The sequence below is a fragment of the Rattus norvegicus genome, chromosome 18, assembly GCF_036323735.1.
Source record: "Rattus norvegicus strain BN/NHsdMcwi chromosome 18, GRCr8, whole genome shotgun sequence".
Classification (NCBI taxonomy): domain Eukaryota; kingdom Metazoa; phylum Chordata; class Mammalia; order Rodentia; family Muridae; genus Rattus; species Rattus norvegicus.
The window spans coordinates 50,202,213-50,209,998 of record NC_086036.1 but is presented as its reverse complement, the minus strand read 5'-3'; the positions used below and the strand labels follow the sequence as shown (position 1 = coordinate 50,209,998).

Below are 7,786 nucleotides of genomic sequence, written 5' to 3'. Positions count from 1 at the left end.
CTATTAGCAGGTTCATTTGTATAATAATCATTCATTAAAATAGAATCCATGGCAATGAAATACTGTACTTGAATTCCAGCACAAAGCCTTTAAAAAGCTCAAATGTCAAAACAATAAAACTAATTAAGGCAACAAAATAGCTTTTTCCAGCTTAATGACAAGCTGGTCCAAAAACACACTCCAATGATTTTTTCTTTCCTCCGGAGACGCTTTAAGGAAAGCAGGATAGAATTTTACACCCTCATTACCCATTCCAGCATCATCTAGGAACCTAGCCCAACCGAACTGCCTGGCACACGGGTCACATGTCGACTTTGGCTGGCTGCCTCTCTCCCTGGTTCCCTCCTCTCCTGTCTTCCACTAACAAGAGTGCCCTGTGCCCTGGGGAATGAGAGCAAACCAAGGCAACTGTGGATGCTGAAATCAGAAGAGCTGATGGATTAGAGGGACAGACATCACAAACATCTGAGTTTAGTCAGGGGAAGTGGCTGAGAAGATCATAAAAGGTATGCAGGACTCCTATGCTGCATTTCCTCCAGAGGCTATGTTCAAAGTTCAAATCCTCTGCAGGGTCCTTGGTTGTAAAGGATCCAGCTCAGGACCATGGACTATTCCCAGCTTTCATCTTGAGTTTCTAACATGGGTCAGTTTCTTAGGGTGTTTGTTTGTTTATTTTAAGGATTTTAGTATTCCTGAGAATCCTTAGGACCATTTTTGATAGGATGACCTGTAACATCAGACTGTCTTCTTGTCTATCTCCTCAAGACTGCATTCTGGTACAGGCGAGCAACTCTAATGTGAAAACTCAAACTCTGAAATGTTCTAAGACCTAAGGCTGATGCTTTGGTAAAAAGTTGCAGACACATTTCCTGTGATGGGTCAGGGACAAGATGCATCTGAGCTCAAACCGTACGGTGGCCTCAGTCTGTGTGTATCAAGGCTCTCTAGAACATAAGTAGATTTTGTATTTAGACTTGGCTTCCTTCCCTGAATATGTCTTATTGTGCATGTGAAAATATTCCAAAATCGAAAAAAAATTTAAAACAACAAAGCACTTCTGAACCTAAAATTTTCAGGAAAAAAAAAGGATACTCAATCTGTAATGTATTTTGTTATTTTTTTTATTTTTATGAAATTAAAATATAGGACTGGAGAGATGGCTCAGTTGGTAAGAGTTCTGACCAGTCTCAGCCATGGGTTGTTTTGTTTTTGTTTTGTTTTGTTTTTGTTTTTGTTTTTTTACCTAAAATAAATCCTGCTATGCCTATTGTCAAAGTAGGTATCTCATTTCTCCTTAACACATGCTTTTATTGACCTAACTTCCTATTATCCGAAAGATTGCCTCGGTCTGTGTATATGAAGACACGAACGAGTATTCTCTTCTTTTTATTTTCCCCTTCATACTTTTATTTATGTCAGTGTTGATTTATAGATTCTTAGTACTTAAATGGTGCTACTATTTAAGGAGTTATAATCCATAGAGTTACAATATTGGGTTATCACAGCCCAGTGAGATATAATCCATTCTTACTATTTATTCTGAGGCCCATGTATCCAAACATGTCAACATTTAAAAGACTTAGCATCATCTGTGGATTTTGATTCCATCGGGTTCATGAGTCAATGGGCTATTAGGAGGTGATGCAACATCACGGGACCCAGTTAAGAGAACAGATCCTTTAAAGAGTGCCCATTAAGGGCTGTGTCTTGTTCCTACCCTCTTCTCTTCTCTGCTCCCTGCCTGGCATGAGATGAACAGAATCATCTCATATGTGCTCTGGCCACCAAAATGTTGTCATACCACAGGCCCAAACCAATGGAGCCAAATGATAATGAATGGAACCCAGAGCCAAAACTAGTCTTTCCCTATTTACGGTGATCTTCCCAGGTACTTTTGTCACATTGATGGGCAGATGACTAGCAGGTCACCTGTATAACTCAAGGAGGGTATCAATTTTTCAAAGCCTTACCTACTCCTCCACTGGTTGCCAGGAAGTAGACAAGTTAACTACCGGAATCAACTCAAGAGACTTTTGACCCTGGAGATATAGCGCCAGAGGTATCAACACGCGAATCAGTCCCCTGACCAGTACTTACAGTGCTTAGTTCTCCCCAATCTCACTTTCCCCAGTCTACCCTCTGGAGGCCAAGTTTGTTTTTTCTTTTGTTTCGCTTCTTTCTTATAGATCTAGTATTCTTTTATTAAGATACAAGACCGACCTAGAACCACCAGATTGCTCCCATGTGGAAGTGGGGAAAGCAGGATCCTTTTAGCAGGTTCCAATGTATGATAATCATTCACTGAAAGAGACTCTTTCAAGCTTACCTCATTGGCTTTTGGTGAATTCTCATTGGTCTTGAGCATTTTCCTGCTCTCTAATGTTACAAAAGATTCCAGGATCTTCTGGTGCCATTGTCCTTATTTTAAAGGACTCTGGAACATCTAGGGAGGTATTTGGAAGCCAGGGTTTGGGTTTCTGGAGTATCAGTGTTCTCCCAACCTCTCAGTGGGAAGAGTTAAGAGATGTATGCAAATATTACACACACACACACACACACACACACACGCATACACACACACGTGCACACCTACTTGTTGTGGTAAATATTATTAGGGGTTTCTACCCCACTTCTGATCATTTAGTTCCCAAATGAAAGACACGAAACCTTTATATTTACAATAAACCTTAACAGCACTGAAGCAGGGCAGACACCAACCCTCCATGCTATTTCGTCTACTTCCCTGTCAGTAACCAGACATAGAGCTTGTCAGGTTCTGCTTGATTGGCTCCTATTCCAATTGGCTGGCCCTCATGATCATGCTCTTGTGATCCACCTACCCCATGGAACCATCCTCTCTCCTCTCCTCTCTTCTCAAGTCTTTCCTCATGATCTCTGCCTCTGACCCTAAGCCCCACCTACCCACAAAGCCACACCTACCCCCCTTCAGCCCAACTCCAAACTGTTGGCATCTTTATCCAACCAATAGTTTTATTTTTGTTTTTGCCTTTTCTAATTTGTGCCAATTGTGTGTTTTCCATATCGGCCTCTCCTCTCCTCTTAGTACCCCTCACACAGAGTCCTCCATCCCCATCTCCTGTGAGAATGGGGAGCTCCCCTCTGGGTATCACCCCTCCCCATGAAGGCACATTAGGTCACTGCAGGGCTAGGCACATCCTCTCCCACAAGGCATCCCAGTAAGGAGAATGAGAACCACAGGCAGGCAGGCAAGAGGTTTAATGACAGCCCCCACTCCAGTGTTGGAGGACCAACAAGAAGAACAAGCTGCACATCTGCTATACTTGTGCATGGGATCTAAGTCCAGCCCACGCATGCTCTTTGGTCAGCCAATGGTTTTAAATTAAGGAGTAAGGTTACATAGCATCATTTGGTGTATGTGAAGATCTTCATCCCTGGGGACAACCAGACCATGCGGGCCAGTATTTAGCATTACAGTACATAGCAACAGACCAAACACCAACAGCTACAACTGTATTGATTTTATACCATATGGGAAAAAAAACCTTTTTCTCCTTTGTCTATCTTAATTTCTCTGATCATAGTTCCATATATTCCTTAACAAAGATAGATTAACAAGAGAAATATACATTAAAATCTATAAGGACATGCATCCTATCCAATCATATTCCCCAAGCTCTCCTCTGACATTGTGCTGGGGTCCAAGCCTTCATCATTCAAAGACATTGCATATCCAAAGCAGAAGAGCTAAAAAACACATTTTCCTGGTGTATTTGTTTTGTATCAACTGCCTTCAGCTTAAAATATGTCTTAAGCAAAATTGGCATATTTTGAGATAGAACAGATTCCAATGCTTTGCAATGTGTGTGTGTCTGTGTCTATGTATGTATGTATATATATATATATGTGTATATATATATATGTGTGTATGTGTGTATGTGTGTGTGTGTGCATGCACTTGCACACGTCTGTGTGCATTGCAATATATGTATATATTATATATGTAAATATGTATGTGTGCATATGTGTATATGATGTTTATGTATAGGTACGTGTGTATGTAATGACATTATATATATATATGTATGCATTAAATTTAAATCAATGCTTCCAATTTCAAGACAACACTACAGCATCATTCTAGCCTTAGTCTTTCACCAATTACTGTATTTCTTCCATTTTCTTTTTCTTTTTTTTCCTTTTTTTTTTGTTCAGTGCTAGGATTGTGCCCAAGACCTTATATTTCCACACATGCCAGGAAAGCACTTTAGCACTGAGCTACACCTCAGTATAACTTCCGTGTGTTTATTCTGTTGATCTGATAGTCTATGGTGCTATTCCCAGCACACCCCACCAGCTGATACAAGCATACTCCAAGCTATGCACATGTTCAGGTTTAATGCCTTATTGATGAAGGAAGAATACAAGGAGCAAAGAAAGGGGTAGGGGAAGAAATACTTCTAAGAAGTGAATATGTAGGCATCTGCATTTGAAATATGATGTATATGATATATGATATGTATGTATATACCTGTACTTTCACTTATGTATAGAGTGGATTTGGATTTGATAGCTGCTGCTCTGGTGTTTATGCAAGACCAGGGTTGGTTTATGGGACAGTCACTTGATAACTCTCCCCATGTATTTCATAATAGGTAGCAAATGCTTTCTGAGGCACCTCTGATTTTTCTTTTCATGTTATACTCTGTAATATCAATTACATTTATAAGGCATAAAATGACTAATCTTGTTTTCCTAATATTACTCATGAACTCAGTCCTTAAACTTAAAATAAAATCTATTATTATTATTATTATTATTATTATTATTATTGTGAAATCCTCATGAGCCAGCAGTTCATAATGTCAGGAGTGAAGGGGATGTCACTGATCAAACAAACAAAATGTTTTTAGGGATGAAGGGGATCCCACTTATGGAGATAAGCTGTGCCCTGAATTTAGTCAGTCAGTCTTGGTAGGGAAGTAAGTTTACCCACTGAGCTATCCTGCCAGCCCTCTTCATTTGTATTTGCAATTCTGATCCCCTCTTCTGCTATTGTAATGTGTATGTTGGTGCTTTCCTATTATAAGTAGTCCCCTTCTTTCCTTATACTCAGCCCAAAGAGAAGCAGAGATACTTAAAAACATAAATTTAATGAACATTTTCTACTAATATGGAAAGATCTGCCTCATTTTACCACTCAAAGGTTGGCACTGGATTGAACAGAGAGCATGGATGGACACAAATGAATGGGTTGAGAAGAAATGGAATGAGACACGGACAAGACAGCAGGAGAGCTAGAAAGACAGAAGGAGCCTCTTCTATTGCCTTAAACTACTGTCTTTGTACAAAATATGCTTAGAAGTAGCAAAGTCCTCAAAACGATTGACCGTGTAGGAGAAAGGAAGTGCTTGTCTGACCCAGAGGGGAGCAGGAGGCATCATCCGACAATTCAGGAGCTCAACAAAGTTCATAACGATAGGGAAGGACAAATCTCCCCATTTTCAGAGGCACTGTGACAATCGTAATGTCCTGAACTTGGGCCAGGGCTGGGGGATAGGGGGCTCTGCTTTAGAGAGAAAGGCATCTGGACAAAGTGAGCTTTGTAAATATGCTTCCTCTAAGACTTCCAACCGAGGTGGAAATAGTCACTGGTGTTAGTTACCCAAGCAGATACTAGAGCTAGGGAGATTGTTTTTTCCTGCTGTATTTACTGTTAAAACCACAGTGCTGTGTTTGGGACCCAGAGTTAGAGGTCAGCATAACAATTTAATGAATGGAAGTGTCCAAGTTTGACTTCCGCTCTCCAAAGGGACAGGCAGATAATGTAGAGTGGTTACACGAGAAAGAAGTCTGGGAGTCAAAGCACCATCTTATACCCCATAAACATGTGTATTTATTATCTGTCAGTTACAAGGAAAAATTGAAATAAAAAGAAAGCTGTGCCTTGTTGCAAATTGGACACTTAAAGATTAATGCGTTTCGAACCAACATGCTGTGTTAGCCAGAGAAAACAGAGAAAAGCAATTTGCTGTAAACTTGCCTGTTTGTAATTTCGGTACCTACTCCCTGTAGTACTTTCTTAATTTTCTTGAGCTTAGCTTTTAGCACAACTGAGTCCCTTTGAGTACTCTTATTTCTCAATGCTATGAGGATTTCCAGTCATTGCTTCGATCATAAAGCCCAGCATTTCAAAGCTGGATGAGGTCTTAAGGGTGACAGGTGCAATTTCATTTTTTGTATCCTTAGGAAGCTCTCATCCTGAGAGGTAAAGTGAGAGGTGAGCCCGGGGAAAGAGACATCTTTGTGGGACCAGGGGACTGAAGTCTCGGTTTTCCATCACTGCTCCAGTGTCTCACTGACTATGCAGTTTGTGGAGAAAGCTTTAGTGCATTAATTCTCTAAATGATCGTTGCTTAACTGGAACCATGCCTGCTTTTATTTTAATTGAGATTTTATTTTCGCTTGCCTGGAGCAAGGCGAGCATTATGGTATTTTAAACGAGAAGCAAGGAATTACCTGCACTTCAAATATTAGCAGTTACATTCTGCCGAGGACGCACGCAGACTCTCTATTAGAAACATGTCGCAGGTAAACCAGAAACATTTCATGCTAATTGTTATAAGCGTGTTATCCATCAAAATGTAAATTTCCCAAAGTGGGCTTTATGTGGATCATAATTTCCTTTATTACCAAATGGCCTTGGAAACTCTGACTGGCTCCTTGTCCTTATGTAAAACCTCCATTTCCTGTGGTGCCTCCAATTTATTTTTTTCACAGCTTCAACAGCTTTTCACACTGTGATTTTCTATATCTGTTGCAAGTGTTCAACAATTTGCAGGGGGAAAATTTTCGTCCATGGCTTTCTGCTTTTAGCTTTTCATGTATAAAGATTAAAGAATGAATGGGCAATCAGGAGATATATAGAAAACATCTCTCGCTAGAATGAAATGGCCGGTTCAACTTCTGAAACCCAGGTGGAATTTATAATGCCTACCTACAGCACTTCCTCCCTTTTGTATCGCACCTTCTGATAAATAGGTTCCCAGAAGAGACAATTTGCGAAGCCAGAAAATACTTTAGTTTGCTTTATGGCATGACATAGCATGGTCCAGCCCTTGCAGGTGGGAGAGACACGGGAAGCAGAGAGGCAGAAGGGGACATAGGGATGATACCAACTGACAAATCAAAAGAAACGTTATGCTGCCTAATGCAAGCCTTAAAGGCTAATGTTCTTTTGAAAAACAGCATGGAATTGGAGATTACATCTAGAATATTGATTATCAACTGTTACTATCTAAGATCCAAGAGTATAGTAATGCAGTCAAGGCCACCGCAGTGCATCAATTAGACTTTCTCTCTCTCTCTCTCTCTCTCTCTCTCTCTCTCTCTCTCTCACACACACACACACACACACACACACACACAAGAGACCAACAGAGATACATTTCTACGGTGCAGCATTTGTTAAAATATCTTTCTTTGAGGTCAGCTATATAAGAGCCGCGGGGAGGAGGGGAAAGGGAAGGTGGGCTCCCTCTCTGATTTATCAGCGTGGGATTATGAGTGCTTCTCAGGCTGTAGAGGCATCACTTATCCCACATCTCAAAATCTAATCCTGAGGCTCTTTGGGCAATAGAACCAGAAACGTAGGAATATAAAAACTTTTTTGTTTATGTCCTTACCTTGTCTCTGTTTTGATGGGTAGGGGTGGCTGATGAAAATATATGAACCACTTCAGGAGAGCCTACCCAGCTCCTCTGGCCAAGAATTCATAGTTAAAGACATGTTTATCAGCATGCTCTCT

The 7,786-nt window shown here is 40.5% G+C and overlaps 1 long non-coding RNA gene across 1 annotated transcript in view; it reads left to right on the top strand.

Annotated features, from left to right (window-relative positions):
- The first annotated feature begins 369 nt into the window (after positions 1–369).
- Positions 370–7,786, top strand: part of LOC108348793 (uncharacterized) — a 29,399-nt gene continuing 21,982 nt past the window's right edge. Inside the window, exon 1 of the long non-coding RNA XR_001842106.3 lies at positions 370–506. This is a non-coding gene — a long non-coding RNA (uncharacterized LOC108348793). The remainder of the gene's footprint in view (positions 507–7,786) is intronic.